At 36.3% G+C, this 27730-nt stretch overlaps 1 pseudogene; it reads left to right on the top strand.

The window, feature by feature from the left end:
- The first annotated feature begins 2380 nt into the window (after window positions 1–2380).
- On the top strand, window positions 2381–12688 carry LOC120174032 (annotated as a pseudogene).
- The last annotated feature ends 15042 nt before the right edge of the window (window positions 12689–27730 follow it).

Below are 27730 nucleotides of genomic sequence, written 5' to 3'. Positions count from 1 at the left end.
AACATATTCTATACGATGATCTCACAAGCTCAGTGCCATGAAAATAACTAAACGATACTATATGCATTCATTATATGAACATGTTCGTATGCAGAGTAATAAACATGCATAAGTACATATCAAACATGAGATACGCCAAGTAATGTGGTTGGAGGAATTTACGTGCATCTCGGATAACACACTAGCCTATCTAGAATGTGATAGCTTTGGGGTAAGAACCAAAATTTACGTGCATCGAAACTTAAAGCCCTTAGTCTAGCTCGAATCCTCAAGAGGTCGGGAGAGGTTTGAAATTTACATGCATCGAAAGCTCACATCCCGTACCTAATCGACATTAAGGTACAATTTTGGAATTTATGTGCATCGAAATTCATATCGGTACGACCAAGAATTTACGTGCATTGGATGTGTACCCAAACAAAAGATATTCGAATATCAACATAACATAACATAACATAGCATAGCATAGCATAGCATAGCATAGCATAGCATAGCATAACATAACATAACATAACAGACAAACACTATAATGTTAGAGTAACTCAAGTGCCCTAGTCGTTTCCTGAGTATAAAACAAATACTAGTTTTGTGTCCACACTTATTTCATAATGTTACTAGTCGAGTTGTTCAATATCGATGATATCCAGATTAAGGGGTTAAGTATTTAAGAAAATCAATTAATGGACCAAACTGAACTCATTCAAACATGCTAAGGTCAAGACAACATTCCTCAACACTTCAGACAACTAATAAATCAATTTCACCCTTTTCCATCTAGCAAAACAACGAAGGGATCGATCCATTTCCCAGAGGGATCGATCCTTTTGAAAAGTGATCGATCCTTTACACAACAAAAAGTTTGGGATTGATCCTTTTTCTGGGAATGACTTGCTTAAGCTTGGGATACACCCAACAATTCCTCTAAGACTATCAAATATGTTTAACGTCTTATTTAGTGTCTTAGAAGTCAAGAAGTATTAATTTTCATGCTTTCAACACACAAATACGAATCTTTCCATGGAAATTACTCTAGCATGCTTCATGAACTAAACAAACCATAATGCACATACAATGAACTACATGTGGTATTGAAAAGTCAGAATCGTGTTACCTTGAGCTTGTGTGACTGAAAACACCCTTGAATCACCCAAGGGCAATCTTTTCCTTTCCTCTAGCCTTGGATGTCTCCTCTTGCACTTGTACTAATTAAAATGAGTTTTAATGAGTTATAAGCTCATTTTAAATCTTATAAGGAAATCTAAAACGTTTTATTACAACTTAAAACCCAAAAAACTTACTAGAACTCATGGTTCCTTAAACACCTACTAAAACTCTTTTTGGGAAATTTGGCTAAAACTTATAAAAGTGGGTTTGAATGAAAGCTTGAAGGATATGGATGATCTTACCTTGGAATTTTAATAGAATGCTGGAAAAATTTAAAGCTCCCAAGTTTTACTTAGCTCTTGAAGGAAGAGGAACAAAACGTAAAAGGAAGAAGAAACAAGGTTGATATGAAAAATATGAGGGGAATTCAAAATATGAGATCATTCCATTTAATGGGATTCAACTTTGATTCAAAGAAGAAATGGGTAAATTACCATCCTAGTCCTCCCACATTTGAGCTAAGGTTAAAAGCATCCAAATCAAGCTTGTTGGGCTCATCCCAAGCCCTAATCAAAAGCCACTTGTGTCAAAAGCTTCATGGGTTAGGAGAAATTATTCTAAGGTTTGAACTAATAAACATGAAACTCCTAACCCGTAATTCGAGGCATTATAACTCTTTCCTCCTAAGAAAAAAATTTGTCCTCAAAATTTACCTGAATAGAAGAGGTGCGGATATTGAAGTTGTATATCCTCTTTAGGCTCCCATGTCACCTCCTCAATGCCATGGTTTCTCCATAAAACTTTTACCAACGGTATCCTCTTGTTCCTTAGTTTCTTGACATTGTTGGCAAGGATTCGAATCAGTTCTTATTTGTAAGTCAGATATTGTCTCACTTTGACTTGCTCAAGGGGGATAACATGAGACGAATCAGATCAGTATCTTCGAAGCATAGAGACGTGGAACACATTGTGAATGCACTCGAGCTCTGAAGGTAACGCCAAATGATAAGCCACTGGCCCAACTCTCTCTAAATTCTTGTATGGTCTGATGAATCATGGTGTCAATTTACCCTTGTGCCCAAACTGGAGTACATTCTTCTATGGAGAGACTTTGAGAAACACTTTGTCTCCCTCCTCGAACTCAATATCCTAGTGCTTCAAATCGACATACGATCTTTGCATGTCGAAAGCTCCTTTAGACGACTCTGGATAACCTAAAATTTTTCTTTGGTTTTTCGAATCAAATCAGGGCCTATTATCTTACCCTCACTAAGCTATGTCCAACACAAAGAAGTTATCCACTTGCACCAATAAAGAGCCTCATATGGGGCCATTTGAATACTTATTTGATAATTGTTGTTGTAGGAGAACTCCACCAAAGGTAAGTGATCCTCCCAACTACCCTCCAGATCTAATATGATGCATCGGAGCATGTCCTCCAGAATCTAATTGACCCGCTTGGATTGTCCATCTATCTGAGGATGGAAGGCGGTACTATAATGTAGCTTAGTGCCCAAAGCCTCATGCAAGGTCTTCCAAAATCGAGAGGTAAAACGCAAATCTATGTTAGATATGATTGAAATGGGGACTCTATATAACCTCACGATCTTAAGGACATACAACTGCGCTAATGTCTCTAACGTGAAGTCCATCTGAACCGGAAGAAAATGAGTATTTTTTTATCAATCGATCTACTATGACCCACACGACATCATATCGAAACCTCATCATCAGTTGACCGATTATAAAGTCTATCGTGACTCTCTCCCATCTCCACTCCAAAATATGAATAGGCTACAATAATTAAAAGGGGACCTGATGCTCATCCTTAACTTGTTGGCACACTAGACACTTGGCAACAAATTCAGACACTTCCCTTTTCATGCATGGCCACCAATACCATGGTCAGAGCTCTTGGTACATCTTATTGCTTCGTGGATGAATAGTGAAGAGAATAAAATGCACCTTATGAAGGATCTTGTCACAAAGTTGTCTATTGGACGTCACACATAAACATCCTCAGAAGTACAATACGCATCCATCGCGGAGTTTAAAACCTGGAGCCTCACCTCAGAGGACTTGCTCTACTCGAGTCTTCAATCGGTCATTTGAATCTTGCAACCTCTTACTTTTCCTACTAGCCCAGGTTTAGCTTTTAACTCGGCTAGTATACAACCCGAATCTGAAAAACTTAGATGCGCTAATAAAGCTCTCAACTCTACTACGATCTTCCTACTCAAGGCGTCTACCACAACGTTCACTTTATCTGGGTGATAATTGATTACACAATCGTAGTCCTTCAAAAGCTCTACCTATCTTTGTTGTCTCAAGTTCAACTCTTTCGAAGTGAGCAAATACTTAAGACTCTTGTGAGTGAAGATGTGATATTTCTCCCCAAATAAGTAGTTTCTTTAAATCTTCAACGTGAAAACCACTACGACAAGCTCCAAATCGTGCGTAACATAGTTTCGCTCGTGTGGCTTTAACTAACGAGACACATAAGCCGCATATTTTCTTCTTGTATCAGAACGCATCCCAAACCATTTAGTGATGCATTACTAATTACTATAAAGTCCTTTCTATACTTCAATTGTGTTAGAACAAGGGCTTGCGTGAGGATTTCTTTTAACATGTCAAAACTCTCTTGACACTTTTCCCTTTATGAAGTAACCTGGTCATCGGTGCCACAATCATAGAAAATCCCTTGACGAAACGATGATAATATCTTGCAAGGCCTAAGAAGATGTGAACCTCGATAATAATCTTAGGCGGTTCTGAGTCTAAGACTACCTTAATCTTTAAGGGATCTACTTGGATACCATCAAATACTACTATATGACCCAAAAATTCCACTTCGGTTAACCAAAATTTGCACTTCCCAAACTTAGCATGCAACTAACATTCCTTAAGCATCTATAGAATGATACAGAGAAATTGGTCATACTCCTTCTCAGACTGAGAGTACACAAAGATTTCGTCGATGAAAACCACCATAAAATGATCCCAATAAGGGTGCATAACTCGATTCATCAAATCCATGAATATCGTCTGGGCTTTGGTGAGTCTAAATGGCATCACGAGAAACTCGTAATGGCCATACCTTGTCCTAAAAGTGGTATTGGCAATGTCGGTATCCTTAACTTTCAACTGATAATATACATACCTCAAATTGATCTTGGATAACACACAAACGCCCCTAATTTGATCAAACATATTGTCAATTTGGGGAAACGGGTAACAGTTATTGATCGTTAACTTATTCAACTATCAGTAATCAATACACAACCTCATATATCCATCCTTTTTCTTCATAAATAGGATTGGCGGTCCCCAAGGAAAAGCACTCAGTATGATGAAACCCCTATCCAACAACTCTTGAAACTGATTCTTTAATTTCTTTAATTCTTTCGGGGCCATATGATCTGGTGCAATGGACACTGACGATGAACCTGTCGCAATCTATATGTTGAACTCAACTTCACGATCAGGCAATAACCCCAACAAATCCTATGAAAATACTTTAAAGAATTCTCGAAAGGTACAAATGTCCTTAATCAATAGAACAAAAACTCGCATATCTATCAAATGAGCCAAGAAGGCTTCGCACTCCCGATTCAACAATCTTTGAACCTTAATTATCGAAACAACTTTGGTAGTGCAATCTGAACTTCCACTGGTCATCACTACCTTGGTCCCATCGTCCTTACGAAGTTTAAGCCATTACACTTTGCACCTCAAATTCACGTCATGCTCGGTAAGCCAATCCATGCCTAAAATTGCATCGAACTCACGAAACAAAATATCCATCAAATCAGCTAAGAACACTTCACCTTGGAGCTCTAAGGTGTAACAACAGTGAACCTCATCAACCAAAACGTCTAATCCTAGGGGACTAGATACCCTAACACCTATCCTTAAATTCTAGACTGGGATAATCTTTTCTCGGACTATGTCATAGCAAATATAGGAGTGGGTGGAACCTGGATCTATCAAAGCAGTAACATGAACAAATAAGACTGTGAATATACCTAAAATCACATCTGTGATGTTAAACTCATTGTAAACTTTGACCACATACTGGCACGAGGCTACTCTAGGCTCATGAACGGACTCGGATCTAGAAGCGCCCTTACTAAACTACCCTGAACTAACTCTGTCATACCTCGATGACCATCAACCTAGTTGATAGAAGGTACAGATCTCTACCAAAATACAAGGGCTACACTTTACACTCGGGGAAAATCCCTGACATAGTAGTCTAAATATCCACGACTGAAACAACCGCTAATCATCTGATAACACTCCCCGAAATGTCTACACCCACAAGTCAAACACACTAGGTGAGACGATGCCCTCTCAGATCTTCTAGCACTCAAACCACCCACTGATGACAAAGGTCTCCTACGGGAGTTAGATCTACCTTTGTAATATGAACTCTGAACTGCTCCACTAGATTATCTTAACAATAATCTCCTGAACTTTGGGGGGCGAGCCCTCTTTGACGATGATTGAGATACAAATATGCGAGGGGGATTGGCTACTAACTGATTCTGAATATACAAATAGAGGTCATCCTTAAACCTCATACAGCGGTGAACCTCAATCAAAGTAAGCTCAGGTGTAAAAAATTAGTCACATAAATAATTGATGGGAGTCTCTCCAATGTATTTCTCACAGAACTTGAACAAAAAATACTCCTAGGTGGGTCTCTCTGGCTCCATCGCCAACTCTACAGTCTCTCACCAGTCAATTGTGTCAAAATTTAGAAGGACGGTGATGCACCTCAAATTTCCATCGGGAGCGAGGTCTAACTGATGAAGAGTATGGAACGTCTCCCAAAGACACTGATCTACGAAGATGGGGTAATCGTATCCAGATCCATAAAAAACGATCGTCCTATAATGACAAAGTCTCTCAACCGGGGACTCTTGAGGCACCGCGGTTGACTGAACTGAGGGTACAAACGGGTGAGGTGGCATAACAGACAGATTCAAAATAGCTCGGATGATTTTTCTAAGAATCGAGGTCGAGTTACGAAGAAAAGGTCACCTCGTTGACTCCCTCGTCCGCAGGTATACTCTGCTCAAAATTGGGGGCAAACTAGTCATCAAAATCTCCAGCCAAAGAGGCACGACTCTCCTCTTGTCCCTCATAACTAGGGATGTCTTCATCAGTCATATCAAATATTTGTAATTTAAGGGGAAAGAGAGGTTATTATCACCGTTCCAGAATCTTAATTACCCTTAACACTATAGGGACATGCACTCACACAGACACTTACTGCCTTTGACCCGAGGGTCATAGGAATGACTAATCCTTGATGCTCTGATGCCACTAAATGTAACACCTTAATCCAGTCTGACCTGAAGATCTGTGGATTACGATGCCGCACGGAACCATCAAAATGATCAATCTGAAAATTTCTTTGAAAATAATTGTAAACATCAGAATAAATCATACTTGCAATGGAAGTCAAATCCAACATTTACAAAATATATGAGTCCTCCAAAATATGTACAACATAACCATAGAGTTTAAAAATCCAAAATAGAGTTGATTATACAAGGTCCATACTGAATACATGCCCTCTAAAATAAATTCAAGTCATATTATAGTAATCTTCTGGTCTGAAATGTATGAATGTGATAGCCTCCTTAGTAATCCCCTCTACTAACCTGCGTACAAAAACATATTTCATACGCTGAACTCACAAGCTTAGTGCCACGAAAATAACTAAACGATGCAACATGCATTCATTACATGAACATGTTGGTATGTAGCCATAATCATGCATAAGTATATATCAAACATAAGATAGGCCAAGTAATTGGTCGGAGGAATTTACGTGCATATTGGGAAACACACTAGCCTATATAGAATGTGATAGTTTCAGGGTAAGAACCCAAATTTATGTGCATCAGAACTTAAAGCCATTAGTCTACCTCAAATCCTCGAGAGGTCAGGGGAGGTTTGGAATTTACGTGCATCGGAAGCTCACATCTCGTACCTAATCGAGCATAAGGTACAATTTTAAAATTTACATGCATTGGAATTCGTATCGGTATGACCCAAAATTTACGTGCATCAGATGCGCACCCAAACAAAAGATATACGGATATCAACATAATATAACATAACATAACAGAAAAACATCATAATGTTGCCTTAGTCATTTCCCGAGTATTAAACAAAGATTAGTTTTATGTTACTTTATTTCATAACGTTATTAGTCGAGTTGTTTAATATCAATGATATCCAAATTAAAGGTTTAAGTATTTAAGCAAATCAATGAATGGACCAAACTGAACTTATTCAAACATGTTGAGGTCAAGATAACATTCCTCAACACTTCAAACCACTATTGAATACAATTTCATCCTTTTCCATCGAGCAAAACAACGAAGGGATCAATCATTTCTTTCAAGGGATCGGTTCTTTTCCCAAAGGGATCGATCCTTTTGAAAAGGGATCGATCCTTTTGAAAAGGGATCAATCCTTTTGAAAAGGGATTAATCCTTTGTACAACAAAAAGTTTGGATTTTATCATTTTTCTGGGAATGACTTGCTTAAGCTTAGGACACACCCAACAATTCACCTAAGACTAGCAAACATGTTTAACATCTTATTTAGTGTCCTATAGGTAAAAAGGTACTATTTTTCATGCTTGTAGCACACAAATACGAATCTTGCCATGAAAATTACTCTAGCATGCTTCATGAACTAAACATACAATAATGCACATACAATGAACTACATGTTGTATGGACAAGTCAGAATCGTGTTACCTTGAGCTTAGGTGACTAAAAACACCCTTGAATCACCTAAGGGTAAGCTTTTCCTTGCCTCTACTCTTGCACTAATTAAAATGAGCTTTAATGAGTTGGAAGCTCATTTTAAATCTTAAAAGGAAGTCTAAAATGTTTTATTACAACTTAAAACCCACAAAACTTGCTAGAACCCATGGTTCCTTAAACCCCTACTAAAACCCATTTTTGGGAAACTTGACTAAAACTTTCAAAAGTGGGTTTGAATGAAAGCTTGAAGGATGGGGATGATGAATCTTACCTTGGAATTTCAATAGAATGCATGAATAACTTAAAGCTCCCTATTTTTTTCTTAGCTCTTGAAGAAATATGAACAAAAAGTGAAGAGGAAGAAGAGACAAGGTTGATATGAAAAAGAGGATGGGAATTCAGAACATGAAGTTATCTCATTTAATGGGATTCAACTTTGATTCAAAAAAGAAATGTGTAAATTACCCTCTTGTTCCTCCCACATTTGAGCTAAGGTTAAAAGCATCCAAAATCAAACTTGTTGGGCTCATTTCAAGCACAAATCAAAAGCCACTTGGGTCAAAAGCTTCATGGGTTAGGGGAAATTATTCTAAGGCCTGAACTAATAAACCTGAAACTCCTAACTCGTAATTCGGGGCATTACAAATTGTATTTGTTTGGTATACATTTTTTTATTTTTTTTCTTATTTTGTATGTGTATAAAAAGGATCTCAAAATAAATTATAGTCGAACGTATAAGTTTATTGCAAGGACAACTAAATAATTAATTAGGTATCAGTTTGAGGCGCTGTGGGGGTGCTAATCCTTCTTCATACGTAACCGACTCCCGAACTCTTATTTTTTGTTAATTCAGACCATAAAATTATCATTTTAATTAAAATTAATGTTTTATTAAAATGACAAATATGTTTTTGGGTGCCCAATCACACCCTAATCAAATATTGGTGGTGGCTCCAAAAACTGAGTTTGTTTTTTTAATACTCAAGTCTCAAATTATTCGAGGTGAATGTTTTTACAAAATCTCGATTTTTAATCGACAATATATTTAAAAAATAACGTCTCGACAAAACGAAAATCAAAGTTCAGCGCCATAATTGACAAAAATGAAAGTTCAGTGGTATAAATAATGCAATGCCTAAAGTTCGATGGTATCTGATGTAGTTTACCCTTAAACTAATGATAAAATGACAAGTAACACAAAGTTAGAGAAATAACGGTTGAATGAATACAAAAATTCAATGTCTAAAGCTTGATGATTAAATTGAATACTTTTATGATTCAGTGAACAAAATAGGTCAGAGAGAAAAGTTTAATGAGGAAAATGCGAAATTTACCCAAATAAAACATTTGGAATCTGGATCAAAAGAAAATGATGAATAAATATAACATCATGAAGAGAAACGGAAAATTTGAGGCAAAATGCAACACGTTTAATGCTGACATTGCAAAACTCTCAACGATTTTACAATTTTCGTTAAAATAAAAAATTTTTTAATAAAAAAATTTAAGGAAAACAACCCATAGCCGAAAGCCGCCATTCGAATAGAACCCTCTTCTTCTTGCTCGCTTAAAGAGAGACCGTGCGAGGCGAACAGTGATAGAGGGAAGTATTTCTCGAAAACGACGCCGTGGCAGTGTTTAAAGACAAATCCCGGTAGAAGAAAACCCTATTTTCTATTTGAATGAAGTTTGGTTTTATCGCTCATCTTTTTCTGCTGATTCCGATTACTCCGCGTAAGGTTTTGTTTGAAGTAATAACTAATAGAAGGAGAAGAATGACGAATGTTAAAAAGATGGATAACTTGTAATTTTATATCGTTTCTGATATTACGACATGGAATTTGTACCTTCATAGCGATATCTGCTTTAATTTGGTGATTTAAATCGAAACTAGTGTAGTCGAATGGCCTTTTTTTTAGACCATTGAACTGTTATTTCTGCTTTGAGGTAGTATTCGGCCAGTTTTAATTTTAACTTAATCTCACATATAATCGTTTGCTGATTCTTTCCAAGTTATTTGATGAATGCTTTGTAACAGATAAGTTAGTTTAAGAACAATTACATTTAATTGATTTTAGCTGACGATAATATAGGTGTTGTTAATTGCATATGTTTACTTTCGTTATGATTGGTCATTAAAATTGCTTAGATTTATTATTGATCTGATTACCAATTTGCAATTATGGAACTTGATTATGCTTTTTTAACTGATGAAGTTACTCTGGGTTTTTGCATGTTTATTTTTGGTCGAATGATGACGTGTGGCTCATCCATTTTTAAGATGGTCTCTAGTGTTTGTAAGTTAGCTCTGGTGCTGGAGATGTTCATCATGTTTATATTTCCCTTTTAACACTAACCATGGATGATATTAAAGTTGAACAGCTTACTTGCATGTTAATCTGCTTGGGTCAAAAAGTATAGCATGGGGAGAATATCATCTCAATCTTATTAAAAATATGTTTTGATTTTAACCTCGAATGTTGTCATTGACTCGATTTACAGTGACAAAAGCTTACCTTCAAGAGCCTAAATACTATTTTAGCTTTCACTAATCAACAATCTGTGAAAAATGTATAATGTCTAGAGGAAGTCTGGGAATGTTTGGATGATGAATATTGATTCCTTATTTGAATGTCAAATTGCCTTAAATTTTAGAGTCATGCAATTTAAGCATTTTTACGTTAGTGGTTTATTTCACTTTCAATTCACGAAACCCTTTTGTTTCTTGCGAAGATAGTGTGTCCTTTGTTGATCTCACAGTTTTCTTGATGCTATTTAATCTAAATTTTGTTTTAAATGGATAGTAATTGCAGTTTGGTGCACTCTGACAACAGGTCATTTTTGGATGATTCAGAGATTTCCCATCTGACCCCTCGCTCTTAAAATGAATACAAGAGGTGGCCAGGTGTCTAGGGTCCAAGGTCAAAAAAATTTCAGGGAGAGGGGCCAAATTGGATTCTTATTGCTGGTGGTGCCTTGCTGAGTGCTTTATCAATCCGATTTGGTTACAAGCTCAAGCAAGCACTTGACACCAAGCAACAGCATAATGACTCTACTAGATCGAAAGGTAAAGTAGTATTTGTATCTCCAATAATATCTATTGCATACATACCTACTTCTGAATTTAAAGCTTGTTACAGGGACTGGAACTTCTGACCAGAGGAGTTCTTCAGGTTGCCGTTTACACTCAAACATGTATTCATTTACACAAGAAGATGATAGGTGTTTCAACTGCATTTCAGGTGTTAAGCAGCTAATTTATAAGTAATTGCATTAGCTTTCACCTTTCTATGATTTAGTTAGAATCTTTGGAGCAGGATGACAGAAATGAAGAAAGACTTGTCGAAAATCCCATTATTATCTTCCCGATCCACTTTTTTCGGTGTACATATCAACGTATTGGCTTGAAAGTGAAGAAACAAAGCCTCGGTTTCCTTTAGGAAAGAACCTTTTGCAAAATACCATCCTGACATGGAATCACTCACCTTCAAGTATCAATAATTGGCAGATTTTGTTTTTTCTTTTCAGGTTTTTATCATATCCTTTTGAGCTTTGAAGTGTTGATATGTGACTGACACTGGTAATTAAGAAAAATGGGAGAGATATCATTCATCATAGTTCTGAAATTTTGGTTGTGGCATCTATATTTTCCTTTGGCCTTTTCCGTATTACTCTTCATATTGGGAGACAAGGACCTTTGGAGTTCTCAATAGCACTCAAGTTCTTGCTGTTCTTAGTTCTGACTTTCTAGTCATATATTGATACACTTTGTGTCGGATACAAGGATGTGTTCCCTGTTTTTATGTTTTTCCATGTAGTTGCCTAGTTGGTGGATCCTTGGAGGTTATATGACTATACCTATATATGAAAATGTGATGGATATAGGTACTTCACAAAACAAAACAAAAAAATGGAGCAACATAGCACTCTAATGCTTTGTCATTTTTGATGTGAAAGTTAAGGTGTTGGTGTATGCGGTTTTTTATATTTGTTTCTACATGTTGGTTTCTTATTCAAGTTTGGTTGGAAACAGGAGCTGAAAGCATGTGGGGGAAGCGCCTGCCTAACGGCCACTTGCTGCCTCCATCTAAAGTTACTCTCCCTCTGGTAACATTTCCCACCGCCGAGTTCAACAAGGATAATGGTGTTATGTGGGAGTCATCTGCCGATACCCTTGAGTTGCCTCCAAAGCCATTCTATCACAACTGCTCTGAGTCACCATGTGTCTCAGAATCAGGCTCCGACATATATAGCAAGCGGGAAGTGATACAGAAACTAAGACAACATTTGAAGAGAAGGGATGATATGATTCTGGAGATGCAGGATCAGATTACGAAGCTTCAGAATTCATTGAATGCTCAAATGGCACACTCGAGTCATTTACAATCACTGCTGGATGTTGCAAACAGAGACTTGTTCGACTCTGAGAGGGAAATCCAAAGGCTGAGGAAGTCAAGTGCCTATCATTGCGTAGGACATGTCAGGACGAACGAGCAGACTTCAACAGTTACAGCTCTGTGATCTGACATAAGAAATGGCCATGACAACAGGTTTCTCGACATCAAAACTAACTTGGAGTTTCCTGAGAAGGGAAGGGGAGATGGGGAGAGAATCGAAATGCTGAGGAGAGAAGTCGGAGAGTTAAAGGAGGTGATAGAAGGAAAGCAATACTTGGTGCAGAGCTATAAGAAGCAAAAAATGGAACTTTCCATGAAGTTCAAGGAGTTGCAACAGAGATTGGATGAGCAGCTCCTCAATATTTTGTAAGGTTTTTAACGTTTTGTGCATTCTTATTTGTTTTCCCCTCTTTCTTTCCTTTGCTTAAGATTGAAAAAAAATCATCTCATTTCCCATTCTTTCCCACTTTCATTGGCTCGTAAGTTTAGTGTTAGATGATTGATATGTTCTCTGCTTTCGGAAAATGTCTTCTTTTTTATAGAAATTAGAAACCAAGTTTTGTCTCTGTCGGGACCTTTCTTCTCTTGTTTGTCTGTTTTACAAATGCAAAGAAGTTTGGTGTTGCATATTCTATTTTTCTTTTTCTTTTTTCCCCCTTTTCAATATGTTTTTTTTAATTGTCTAAGGTGATCATAATGTAATATCTGTTTAGAATATTTCTTAGTTATCGACAACACATACACTTAAGCATAATTGCTTGATACGTTTCTTAAACAATAAACAAACCCCTCAAATCCCTTATCATTAACTAATTAAATTTGATTGGAGGAGATTACGTGTTTAAGTACGTTCAAATCCACATCCAACAACATTAGCATCCAATTATTATATTTTCTTTGATCATATCTGTCAACACACCGATCAGGTAAGAAATATGATATCCGATCAACCCATTTGTTTTAAATAAATGATCGGTGGCGACTCCAATCCATTTACCTAAGTCGAAGTCCAATTCCGGGGCCCAATCGAAAGACGGTTGCGATAGCTTGGCGACTCCGCTGGGGAAGCAGGTAAGCGAGTCAGGCTAAGGTAATTTCCAGTTGTCTTTTTAACGAAAAGGGTAAGTTTGAATTTTAAGGCAACATTTCGATCCTTATTACTTACTTTTGGTTATATTTTTTTTCGAGTAAATAGTTGGACTGACCGTTTTCTAATGATTTCAGCTTTCCAAACTTTTTCATCCAAAGGCTCTATACCTGAGCTCCGAACCCTTTTAAGTGGGGTGAAAGTGACGCCTTCGTGTGAATTTATTCACCGTGTGGGCCTAGCAAGTAGCCTTCGGGATACATATACCTTATGCCTTCGTGTGAATTTATTCTCCGTGTGGGCATAAGGGAATGTTTCCTCTCGAGTTTAACTTAGTCCATACAAGCCTGTGATGGGTTTAGGACTAAGGGTCTGGTAAGCCCAAGGGGGCACCAATAAGGAGAACTCGGGTACCGTTTTTTTTAGAACCTAAACCGGGAGATGATGGAGAATTAGAGCCCACCCCAAAACCTCATTTCAAATCCTAGGATGCCGGAATTATTTCCTGCTTTACTTTCTGTTCAAAGCATGCGAACTAGACAAATATACGGTTAGGATTTGTGTGAAATTAACATGCGGGATAGAGATCATGTCCGGGTAGGAATTAAAGCATGCGAGGTAGGATTTTTCGTTTTTATTATTGTTTTGATTTATCTCACTAACTTTTTTTTACTTTTGTTCTCTTTTATTTTGTTTTCATTATTTGCATCATTTAAAAGAGGTGTTGATCCACCAAAAACTTGTTTGTTAAAACATGAATAATCTGCATTAATGGACAAAGGGGTTGTAATACAAGAGATAAGAACGCAGGGGTCCGGCTATGGTTCGAAAAGGGCTCAGAAAGAAAATGAGGACAATTTGCAAGACAACTATGTGTCACATTCATGGTGTCCACAATCAAGTACATCAAAAGTTAACTTTTCAAAAATGGGTTGACAAAGGTGGCTGGGGCAAGACGAGAAAAATGTTATTGACCTCGAGAGTCCATTCAAAGACAACAAGAACAAGATGGCAAGTCACTGTCGACAAATTCAAGAAACAAGCAAATGAACTTCGAATAATCCCTTTGATGGAGGATTTCAATGGAATTTCCGATTCAGCAAAGGATGAAAGCCAGAGATGAAGTCATTCGATACTTTTTGGGAACCAATACAAAAAAAATCAACATTTTCACGGTTCATCCAGAGAGGTCGGAGCAGTTCGACAGGTTATTCAACCGGTGAAAGACGAAGGCAAATGACTAGTCAACCGGTTCCGGGCCTAGAGGATTTAGTCCGGATGTACCTTTAAATATGTTTATTGTCTCTTAAAAGATAAAACACTTTTGTCCCAATAAAGGTTATTTACAATAACATACATGTTTTTGGATCAATGCCTCGAACATTTCATGCATTTTTGCATTTTGCATATACATTTCATTTTTTAAGTATTTTCATAAACATGAAATCTCTTCATGGAGAATTCGATGAAGTGGTTTTAACCACATGACACCACATGGAAGCAAGATTGTAACATCATAAAAAAACTATCACAACGAATGAGCCCAATCAGCTGGTTGTACGATTAAACCTGCCAAGATGATCTGAGAAAAAAGTCCACATATCCTAAGGGCTACAATGTTGAAGCTATTTATAGTTGCCACATAGGATGCTCCAAACTGAGAATTATAAGGCGCTGAAGCGCAAGATCCAAAACATGATGGATTCAGGGGCATTGACAACCGAAGAAGGGGGCATGGCATATACCATTTGCACTTAGAGGATTGTTTTGTTTGAACACGTCACTGATATTTCATGTTTGCTTAATCTTTTAAACTATTGAATTTATGCTACTTTCTAAGGTGGAGCAATTGAACAAATTTTAATCTTTAGTTCTTCGAATATTAAATGAATTAAGGATTCTTTAACTCTTCAAGAATTATAGATTTTGACATATGACAAGATTAGACCTTTCTTATCATGTCTCAAACCCCAAAATGAAATACCTTGATCATTACCAAAAAGACCAAATTTTGACATACATTCCCTTTGAAATTCTTGAACATTGTCTTTATCTTTTTGATACACCCCATACCTTTCTTTGAGTCAAATAAAGTCACACCATTTTCTTTTTAGACTCAAAATTGACATTTTAATACCCAAGGCATTGAGTTGTTCATTTGAACATGAGCATTCTTCTAAGACACAATTTGGGGCATCTCGCCGGGAGCTTGAACATTGAGATATGTTGGGAGCAAGGAGCAAAAAAAACAATTCATTCGAAATAATTCTATCACGCATTAACTACACTGTTTTCATGTGAATGAAATTAATCCTGAAAATCTAGAAATATGTCGGGCTCGGGAGTCGGTTACGGTCAAGGAAGGATTAGCACCCTTGAACCGCTCTTTCGGTACTACGTAATTTCCAGTTGTCTTAATTAAGAAAAATAACAAGTTAAATTAAAAGGTAATATTTCGATCCTTTTTACTTACTTTTGATTATATTTTCGAGTAAATAGTTGGACTAATCGTTTTCTTATGATTTCAGCCTTGAAAGTTTTTTTTTCATCTAAGGCTCTATACCCGAGCTCCAAACCCTGTTTTAAGTGGGGGTGAAAGCGACGCCTTCGTGTGAATTTATTCACCGTGCGGGCCTAGCAAGTAGCCTTTAGGATTCATATACCTTATGTCTTCGTGTGAATTTATTCACCGTACAGGCATAAGGGAATGTGTCCTCTCGAGTTTAACTTAGTCCACATAAGCCTGTGATGGGTTTAGGACTAAGGGTCTGGCAAGCCCAAGGGGGCACCGGTAATGAGAACTCGAGTACTTTTTTTTAGAACCTAAACTCGGAGACTATAAGGAGTTAGGGCCCACCCCAAAACCTCGTTTTAAACCTTAGGATGCCGAAATTATTTTCAGCTTTACTTTCTGTTCAAAACATGTGAACTAGAAATTTATGCGGTTAGGACTTGTTCAAAATCAACTTGCGGGATAGAGATCATGTCCGGGTAGGAATAATAAGCATGTGGGGTAGGACTTTTATGATTGCTTTGATTATTATCTTTACCTTACTAACTCTTTTCATTTTTTCCTCTCTTTTATTTTATTTCCATCATCTGCATCATTCAAAAGAGGTGTTGATCCACCAAAACCTGTGTTCGTTAACCATAAATAATCTGCATTAATGGACAAAGGTGTTGTAATACAGGAGATTAAAAACCCCGAAGTACGACTATGGTCCGAAAAGACTCAGAAAGAAAAGGGAGACAGTCTTCAAGGAAGTTATGTGTCAGAGCTTGTTAGCTATCCCTCTATCAGCCTAAAATAGAACAATATGCAAGAACTTCGAGACATCTGGGACAGTTGGAAGAATGATCGAAAACAGAAGTTCAGTCAGCGGTATGGTGACATTGCACTTTTGCTTCATGTTAAGACCGGTGAGCCCTTAATCAGAGCCTTGGTTCAATTCTGGAACTCGGGATACAGTTGCTTCACTTTTAACCAAGAGGACATGGTACCTACCATCGAGGAGTATACTACCCTACTGCACTGCGAGAGGGCATATATCAAACACATCAAGAGTCAGCCTTTCAAGAATGGTCTAGCTAAGATTGCAGGGGTTGATGAAAAATGGGTGGCTGATCAACTTCGACATAAAGGTAACGGGGAATGAATCGAGTGGATCCATATAAAGCAACTAATGAAGAACCACCCTGATGAATGGAAGACTATAGATCTTTTTGCACTGGGTCTGTACGGTTTGATTATCTTTCCGAATACCTTGAGGTGCATCGATGCAGCCGTAGTAGAACTATTTGAACAACTTCCAAGGCGAGTCAACCCAGCGCCGACCATCTTAGCCGAGACCTTTTGGTCTCTTAATAATTGCAGAAGAACTGGTGGAGGAAGGTTCATTAGATGTGTTCAGCTCCTTCAAGTCTGGATTCACAGCCACTTCTGGAAGACTAACGGGGTTGCCTACCGCCGATTCAGCACTACCTATTCACCATTGGGAGAGTTCATCACTATGAAATGGCATTAAGGCGCTTCGAAGAAAGAATGGATGAAGGTCTTCACTCATCTTCAGGATCGGGATATTACTTGGAGAGCCTCCTGGTTGTTCCTCAGTGACGTTCTTTTCCGATTTGGGGATTCTGACACTATGACCTTACTTAGAATTTGGGGTGTAGTTGGGTATACTCCGTTGTTGGCACTTAGACAGTATGGGGCACATCAGTTTATACCATCAACATACAAATTATCTACATCAGAGTTTGTGTATCACGGTGACAGTTATAAGAAGAGGATCAAAGAGGCAGTCGAGTCATGGAAGAAAGTATCCCGGATGGATGTCGTGGCTGCCAGAGATATGCTTACTCTGGATTATACGAAGTGGCAAAGATTGAGAAAGAATGATAGCATCCCGATGCCAGATTGTGAAGACACCCGGACCATGGAGGAACATTTCAGGCCTGTCCCTTCTGAACTTGAGATAGTCAAGGCAGAGTTTGAAACTGTGAATAATGAGCTGAAACAAAGAGTTAAGGAACTTGAAGATGAACGTTATCAATGGAAACTAGATGCCGATTCTCAGAAAGATAGAGCAGACAAACTGGAAAGGGAGCAGAAAAGAGTCTATTTTGAGCTTGAAGACTTGAGAAAGGGGTACCAAGATAAAGTCAAGGATAACTCTTGAGAATCCAACGCCTGAGAATCCAAATGGTTGATCTAGAGAAACAACATGAGAAAGATGGTAAAATAATAGCTTCAAAAAGCAAGCGAGTGAGCTTCAGATAGTGCCCTTCGACGGGGGTTTGCAGTGGCGTTTCCGTTGGGAGCAAGTACAACAAAGGGTGAAAGCCAGAGAAGCAGTCATCCGAGATTTCCTAGATCAAGTAAAGAAGGCAGCTCGCCATCTACACGGCCTGGCAAGGGAAGCTGGAGTGGTCCAACAAGGCATACAACCAGTGACAGATAAAAACAGAAGACTTGTCAACCTGCTTAAAGTTGTTCGGGGTCTAGAGGATTTAGTTCGAATGTACCTTTGATTGTTTTTATGTCTCTTACAAGATAAAACATTTTTGTCGAAATAAGGATTATTTATAATAATGGGCACTTTTCTAGATCAATGCATCGAACATTTCATGTAATTTTTTCATTTTGCGTTGTGCATCTACATTTCTTTTTTAAGCATTTTCATAAACATGAAATTTCTTCATGGGGGATTCGATGAAGTGGTTTTAACCACATGACACCACATGAAAGCAAGATTGTAACATCAAAAGAAAAAAACTGAAAACAATACAGTGGGAGCCTGATCAGCTGATTATAGGACAAAGCCTGCCAGGATGATCTAAGAAAAGAATCTTCATATCCTAAGGGCTACGATGTTGAAGCTGTTAGCTGTTACCACATAAGAAGCCCCAAACATTCATCTGAAAACTGTAAGGTACTTGCCGAAGAAGGGGGCATGGCATATACCATTTGCACTTAGAGGATTGTTTTGTTTGAACACGTCTTTGATCTTTAATGTTTTCTTAATCTTTTAAATGATTGAATTTATGTTGCTTTCTAAGGTGGAGCAATTGAACAATTTTTAATCTTTAGTTCTTCGAATATTAAATGAATTAATGATTCTTTTAATTCTTCAAGAATTATAGATTTTTGACATATGGAAATATTAGACCTTTCTTACCCTGTCTCAAACCCCAGAATAAAATACCTTGATTCTTTGCCCAAAACAACTCGTGGTCATTACCAAAAGACGAAATTTTGACATTACCTCCTTTTGAAATTTTTGAACATTGCCTTTATCTTTTTGATACACTTATACCTTTCTTTGAGTCAATAAGATCACACCACTGTCTTTTTTAGAAAAATAACCTTTCTTACCATTAAAACCCAAGGCATTGAGTTGTTCATTTGAACATGAGCATTCTTCCAAGATACAATTTGGGGCATCTCGCCGGGAGCCTGAACATTGAGACATGATGGGAGCAAGGAGCAGAAAAAACAATTCATTCGAAATAATTCTATCATGCATTAATTGCACTGTTTTCATGTGAATAGAATTAATCCTGAAAATCTATCCCCCTGGGGATACCTCTTCTGTGAAGACTTACATGTATGAAATGATGAATGGATTTCTTTCTTTATCCCTTCACAACAGGAGAAAATATATATCCTTTGCGTCCCCTTTTGAGCCTATAGTATTTTTTTCTTCTTCTGATTCAACCCTAACCAAGGATCACCCTCCACACTGGGGGCAAGGTGGAGAAAATTTGCTCACATGAGTGAAGACGTTGATTCAGATGAGATACCGAAAGGTGAACCAAATGCCAAGTGCGATGATTCAATCAGAACAAAAAGGGCAAAAAGAAATAAGAAAAAAAGGAAAAAAGGAAAAAACAAGAACAAAAAAGAAAGAACAAAAATAAAAAAAGGGGACAAAAAGTACATGCAAATTTCCCTAAAGACAAATGGTGCATCAAGCTTCAATGAGATTGATCAAGCACAATCATTCCCGATTCACTGAATCCCTTCACTCAAAGATCATAGAGCATCAAGAGAAAGAGACATTTTGAGCAAGACAAGATTGATGGCATCAGAATGAATTGATCTTTGGTTCAATACCCTGAAACACTTATTTGGGCCTATTTATCCTTTTCTTTCATAACCACGAACCCTGGCCTACATTACGTGCCTTAAAAGTCCCTTCTAATCATACATGGATTTCTAAACAGAAGAGACTATCTTCAGATTTCATCCCGCCCATCAAGATTAATCTTTGTTTGTAAAAAAACAATGTAATTAATGTATGGTAGAGAAAAATAACAAAGGGGGGTTCAAGGCGTAAATCCTGAATAACGTCTTGAAACCAAAGGAGGATTCGAGTTAAAAACCTGAGAAGGCGGCTTGAATATAAAAATTGTGCAACTGAGGCGATCACACAAATTCCTTGATAAGGCATCGCACAATCCGAGTGACAACGAAGGTTGGAGTCAGAGAACACTTCCGTAGAGAAGCAGCAAGCTCCCCATCAATCCTTTAGCATCAAATACCAAACCTTTGAGCATCAAATGCCAACCTTTGACCAAACACAATGACCTGAGACTTTTTATCCTTTCCTTACTTGACCATCTCTCAAGATAGCTTTGATCTTGACACTTGTCAAATAGCTATAATTTATTGAAGGATTAACATTGTAATTAATTCTTTGATATCCAATGAACTCTAGTTTTATGATTCGTCTCAATTGTAAACCGTGAAAGGGGTAATATTTTAAAACTTGGGATTAAATTTTTTGAAACTCTTTTAATTGATATTAAAAGAGAAGAAAAACATTTTTTCAAACAAGACAGTCTCTCTAGAGTGGATCTTGGTAAATGACATGTGACTCTTAGACACAAACTCATGCTCAGAATCAATGCTGAAGCAAGAAATGAGGATATTTGGGGCATCTTTGAAGATTCAACATGAAATATTGGGGCATTTTTTTGGGCATATTTGGGATTCAACATCCTAATGCGAATTATCAGTTTTCAAGAGATAAAATATAACCAATTCATATTATATGCATCTTATGCATACATTTTAGAGCATCATTTTTTCCCACATACATAATTTTTGCAGCTTTTAGAGTCAAGTTTCGACTTTAAGACGAAGGATACTTGATTCAAAAGAACCTTTAAAGATTGATGTTGGTTGCTAACTCAGCAGCAAGAAGCTACACTTCAACCATTTGACATATTGAAAGATCGACAGATCTTAGATCAACTTCAGACGAGTTCGAGAGATAATTCAGAACCGATCCAGTTCGCATTTTCAAGTTGGATTTCAACTTCACGACGAATGATATCCAATTCCTGGCTCAACTTCACGACGAAGGGGCCACCCACGATTTCAACTTCACGACGAAGGGAATCGTGCTCACCATTGTCTCTCTTGAGACGGTTTCCCTTGAAACAAACTTTGTCTCTCTTGAGACAGTTTTCTTTGAAACAAATTTTTTTCTCCCTTGAGACAGTTTCTCTTGAAATGAGTTTTGTCTCTCTTGAGATAGTTTCCCTTGAAACAAAATTCTGTCTCCATTGAGACAGTTTCTCTTGAAACATAAACATTGGAAACATTTCCTTGAATGAATTTTGTATCTCTTGAGATAGTTTCCCTTGAAACAAAATTTTGTCTCCCTTGATACGTTTCTCTTGAAACATAAACATTGAAAACATTTCCCTTGAAATGATTTTGTCTCTCTTGAATAGTTTCCCTCGAAACAAATTTTGTCTCGCTTGAGACAGTTTCTCTTGAAACATAAACATGAAAACATTTCCCTTGAAATGAATTTCGCTCTCTTGAGATAGTTTCTCTTGAACATAAACTTGAAAACATTTCCCTTGAAATGAATTTCGTCTCTCTTGAGACAGTTTCTCTGAAACAAATTTTGTCTCCCTTGAGACAGTTTTCTCTTGAAGCATCATCTTTGAATATGTTTTCCTTGGAACTAATTTCATCTCCCCGTGAGACAATTTCTTTTGGAACTAAGTTTTGTCTCTCTTGAGACAGTTTTTCTTAAACAAATTTTGTCTCCCTTAAGACCGTTCCCTTGAAACAACAAATATCTTTGAGATCGTTTCCCTTGAAACGAGTTCTGTCTCTTTTGAGACAATTTCTCTTGAAGCATCATCTGAACCGTTACACTCAGCTCAGGCACATACTTGGGATAGCATTTCTCAAATCAAAATAGAATGTGCACTCAGATTTAAACATTTGAAGAATTTGAGACCATGGATCAGAACTTGAAGATTCCAACCAAGATTACAGAAAACAACCAGAGATCGAGATTTCTCTCCTGAGCCCAAAATAACATATGTTGCATATGCATTTTAGGTATACCTAAGAGCATTGCATCCATCCATCATATATATGCAACTTTTTCAGGTTTTAGCTAAAGTCAAGTTCAACTTCACAACGAAGGGACGTTGGTTGCCAACAACAATTTTCCAATTTCGGAACCGATTTCAACTCCACGACGGAGGATATCGTGCTACCCGAGACAACACAAGTTCAACTTCACAACGAAAGGACGGCTGGTTGTCAACGAACAACTTCCCAATTCCAGAACCGATTTCAACTCCACGACGGAGGATATCGTGCTACCCGAGACAACACAAGTTCAACTTCACAACGAAGGGACGGCTGGTTGTCACGACAACTTTTCAGTTTCATTCGCGATTTCAACTCCACGACGGAGGATATCGTGTCACTCGAGACAACACAAGTTCAACTTCACAACGAAGGGACAGCTTGTTGTCAACAAACATTTTTCAAATTTCAGAGCCAATTTCAACTTCACAACGAAGGATATTGGACTCGAGACAACACAAGTTCAACTTCACAACGAAGGGACGGCTGATTGTCAACAAGATTTCGTTCAAAGTCAATTTCAACTTCACAACGAAGGATATTAGACTCGAGACAGCACAAGCTCAACTTCAAAGCGAAGGGGCGGCTGACTGTCAACAAACAATTTCCCGGTTCCAGAACCAATTTCAACTTCACAGCGGAGGATATTGAACTCGGAACAATATTTGGATTTCAACTTCATGGCGAAGGATATCCAATTCTCAGGCTCAACTTCACGATGAAGGGGCCTTGTACGATTCCAATTTCACAAACAGATGGACCCAACTTCACGACGAATGAGTCATCTGTAACGCATCAACACTGAAGTCTTCAGGTCAAGTTTCACCTTCACGACGAAGTATCTTGATCCAGAAGACGATTCAAAGGCCACTCGCCAAAAGCTTTGAGTTCGTTCCAACTTCACGACGAAGGATATAGTGCTCAGAAGCTTCCAGATGAACTCGACTTCACGACGGAGGAGTCTCCGTAACTCATTCAACAGGAGTTTTGAAACATCAGAGTCAATTTTCAACTCCACCGAACGAAAAGTGTCTTTCAATCTTTACCCTATCCCCGTTACATGACTATGGGCAAAGAGGGGCAGCTGTCAACACACCTTTTTCGTCCTACTAGGATTCAAACTCTCAAAAATATGATAGAATTCCGCTAGGATTCAACTCCTAAAAATAGGATAGAATTTTGCTATGTTTTAAACTCCTAAAGAGGATCCACAAGCACTATAAATAGCCATTGTAGCTCACTATTGTAACACAGATTGGCATATGAATTACCAGAAAAATACGAGCAAATAGATTGTTTTGAATCTATTGTAAACAATTCAGGAGCAATAAAAGGTGAGAGCTTTTACCTTTCGCATTCTTTTCTTCACTTGCATGTGTTGTTATTCGTCTTTGTGCTTAAAAAAAACAGTTTTGGTCGAGGAAAAGGGGTTGTCGTTCGAAACTTTTTCTTTTAGATCTACACAACCCTGAGGCCGTTTTGGAAAAATACTAGGATATTAAAACGAAGGAAAGGTTTATCGCCGATGAACAGTCCCTTTGTATATTTTCATATTTTATTTATTATTTTTGATAATCGTATTATTAAGTTATATATATATAATTATTTTTTATTCTAATATTATTTAATGTTTTTAAAGTTATTATATATATATATTTATAACTATTATATTTATTATTATTTACTATTACGTATATAATATATTTTCTCTTTTGCTACTATTATTATCATTATATGTATTTTTTATTGTATTTTTTTTTATTTTACTTTTTAAACATATGCATATATATACATTTAATTATATTTTTATATTTTATACTTCTTTATTTTTTGTTTTCATGTATTTATATATTTACATTATTATTATTTTACTTTATTAAATTATTTTTTTCGTTATTATATTATTATATATATATATTATATCATAAATTCATTCTTACTATATTATAGGGATACATCACCTCATTATAATTACGGTCCACCCCTTATTCTTTTTCCTTCCCGACAGTTATACTTCACCAAACCTTGACTTTTTTTTTTTACTTTTTTGGTGTGATTGCGTTTTTTATTTTACTACTTATTATCATTATTATTATTTTGCACTTAATAATTATATGTTTTTATTCCTCTTTTAGTTTTTCATCATTTTTTTATTATTTTCCTTCTATTTCCTTTATTTCATTTACTCTTATTTCCTTTTTCCTCTAACACATTTCTCGATTTTTTTTCAAATCAATCAAGGGTAAGTAATTAGGATCGAAACTTTACCTTTTAATTTAACTTGTCATTTTTCTTAATTAAGACAACTGAAAATTATGTAGTACCGAAAGGGCGGTTAAAGGGTGCTAATCCTTCCTTGACCGTAACTGACTCCCGAGCCCGACATTTCTGGTAAGACGCAGATCAGGTAAGAAATAGGGTATCCGATCAACCCATTTATTTTTAAATAAATGATCGGTGGCGACCCCAATCCACATTTTTCAAATCGAAATCCAATTCCGGGACCCAACCGAAAGACGGTTGCGACAATATCTAGTTCAGAAAAGGGAATATATACATAGTGAAAGGGCCAAATTGGAGAAAATGAAAGAGCTTCCGGCATGTATGCCAGAAAATATAAAAATTAATATTTTTCCACACAAATTCGAAGATTCCAACCCTGCTATTCATGTTTGAATGGAATTCATTACTCCTTCCCTATCACTAATTTCGTCCAACTTTTTAAAGTCAAATTTTGTAAAGTTTCAACATGGTTATTTTAATATTTTAAAAATTAAATTTTATAAATATATATTTAAAATTATTTGGTTTAAGGTTTTTAAAGTATATTTTATCAATAATAAAATTAAATAATATGAGAAAAAGTTGTTTTTTTGGATAAAAAGGTCCATAAAGATAAATTTAATGGAATAGGAGTATTGGCTATGAGATGCAATGTTAAATTTTTCAGCTTTAATGTGTTTTAAGTAAGATTTGGATTCAATATTCATACGTTTAAAATTTCAAATGTCTTTTTATCTTTAAAAATCGATTCATATTCTGTTCTTATTTATTAATAAAAGTTAAAACAATCATTTTATTATAAAGAATAATAGATTCATCCGTTGAATAATGTAACAATTAATTAAATTATATAAAAACCCTCAACTTTTATACCGTTTTAATTTTATTTTTTACTTTTAAAAATAGTTATAATATTTTAATTTTTATTAATTTAGTCTGACAATTTTTAAATTCTGTTAAGGCGAACTCTGAAGATACTAATTTTTTACCCATATTGATTTATTATTATTATTATTATTATTATTATTATAATTTATTATAAATATATTATTATTATTAAATATATTAAAAAATATGTAAATAATAATAAAAATACAAGCCCAATCAACCGGCCAAACCAAACTGAAACCCTAACATTTAGGTTTCAGCTAGGGTTTCTAACCCTAGCGCCGCAGCCGCCTCTGCCTCCAGTCGCCCCACGCCGACGGTCAGCTGCCAGATGCTCGAATCCACTTCAGCCACGACGCCGCCGCCTCGCTGAAGAATCCAGAAGCTTTGCTGCTTCAACACCCGTCGTCCACGTCGCAAGCTACATGGGTGAGTCACCACATAGCTCGGTGACTCACCGAACTCCACCTTCGGACCGGTCCGAGATAAGCGCCGGATGGCTATAAGCCATCACCCAACCTGCAAAGAAGGAACAGAGGCACCAACAGACCGAGAGAAAACAGAAACAAGATAAAAAAAACTACCAACGATCCCAGTCAACAACAAAACAGCAACAACAAAAAAAAGGAGAGAAGCTTACCAAAGAAGCCTTGACCATCGCCGGAAGAACTAAACATCACCGGAGAACAGAAAATACCGAAGGTTTTCATAGATTTACTCCGATTAGGAGTCTTTTTGGGGAAACAAAGGCCAGATTCGGTCTTAGGGGTTTAGATCTATTTTAGGTGAATTTGGGGAATTTTCGCCACCGGAGGCGGTGGTCGGCGCAGAATTTGCGGCGGCAGACGGCTGCCGGATTCCCTCTGGTGAGGGATATAGAGAGAGGCCAGAGAGACTCTGCTCTTCTCTGTTGAGAGAGGAAAAAAAAAGAAAAATGAGATAGCTGCCGAAGGGCCAACGGTTAGGGGCTTAAATAGCCCTTCCCAAACGACGCCGTTTTGGGGAGGGCTATTCATGTAATTAAATAATAGTTAAATTCTTTCCGCAGTCAGCCTAATTTGTAAACTTTACATTTAGTCACTAAATCAATTTATAATCCTTTTAATTCGGTTCTTTAATTTTAATTTATTATTTTAGTCCTTTGTATTAAAATAATATATTTAGGATAAATAACAGATTTAATCCCTTAATTTTAATAAGTAATATTTTAATCCCTAGTTATATTTTTAATTTATTTTAATCTGATTTCGAATTTTAGATAAGTTTATTTTAGTCACTAAATTAATAAATAATAAAATAGCATGTTTAATCCCTATAATTTTGATTAATATTGAATTAGGTTTTTAATTTTAATTTACTATAATTTAGTCAATAATTTTAAATATTTTTATTTATTTTATTGCTTTTAAATATATCTAATTGTATTTTATTTTAATTTTACTTGTTTATATATTTAAATATTTTTATTATGTAGTCATAAATATATATAATAAATAAATATTTATTTTAAATAAATTATTTTAATATTTATTTTTCAATATCGAGAAAAGGACAGTCTTAATACAACTGGATGTCCTATTCTGGTATTTTAAAATTAAAAATTATAAAAAATATTATTTATTTAAATTATATTTATCAATATCAAAGAAAGAGCTGTCTTAAGGCACCTAGAAGTCCTTTTCCGATATTTTTAAATTTTTTATATAATTTGAAATAATAGGATATAAATTAAATATATTTTGAATTTTTAAAATTTTTAATAATAGAGACAAATTATAATTAAAAAGTACCAATTTTGGGCATTGTAGGGGTGCTAATCTTCCCTAAACGTAACCGACCCGAATCCCTTTTATTATTAAAAAGAACGAATTTTGGTTATAAACGCAGATCAGTTCATTTTTTAATTGATGTTTTCTTAAAACTCTTTAAAAAAAATAATTTTTAGGTATTCGACCTACCTGACCCAAAAAGGCCGATGGCGACTCCCAAATTATTTTCAAAACCATTTATTCATATCAATTTTCCCGCCAAGTATAATATTTCGTGCCCGGACGAAAACCGGTTACGACAGCTTGGCGACTCCGCTGGGGACCCTGGTCAAACTTTAAAATCAATTATAAATTGTCTCTATTAATTAAAAATTAAAAGTTCATATTTAATTTTTAATTTTTTTTCAAAATTTTATATTTACTTATTATTTCATAATATTTATATGTTTCATTTTATTTGCAAGTATTTTATTTCATTATTTATTTTTCTGTCAAATGTTTGA

Source organism: Hibiscus syriacus, unplaced genomic scaffold, assembly GCF_006381635.1.
Source record: "Hibiscus syriacus cultivar Baekdansim isolate YM2019G1 unplaced genomic scaffold, ASM638163v2 tig00112000_pilon, whole genome shotgun sequence".
Classification (NCBI taxonomy): Eukaryota; Viridiplantae; Streptophyta; class Magnoliopsida; order Malvales; family Malvaceae; genus Hibiscus; species Hibiscus syriacus.
Note: the sequence above shows the minus strand (reverse complement) of the source record. Positions and strands in the feature narration are given on the sequence as shown.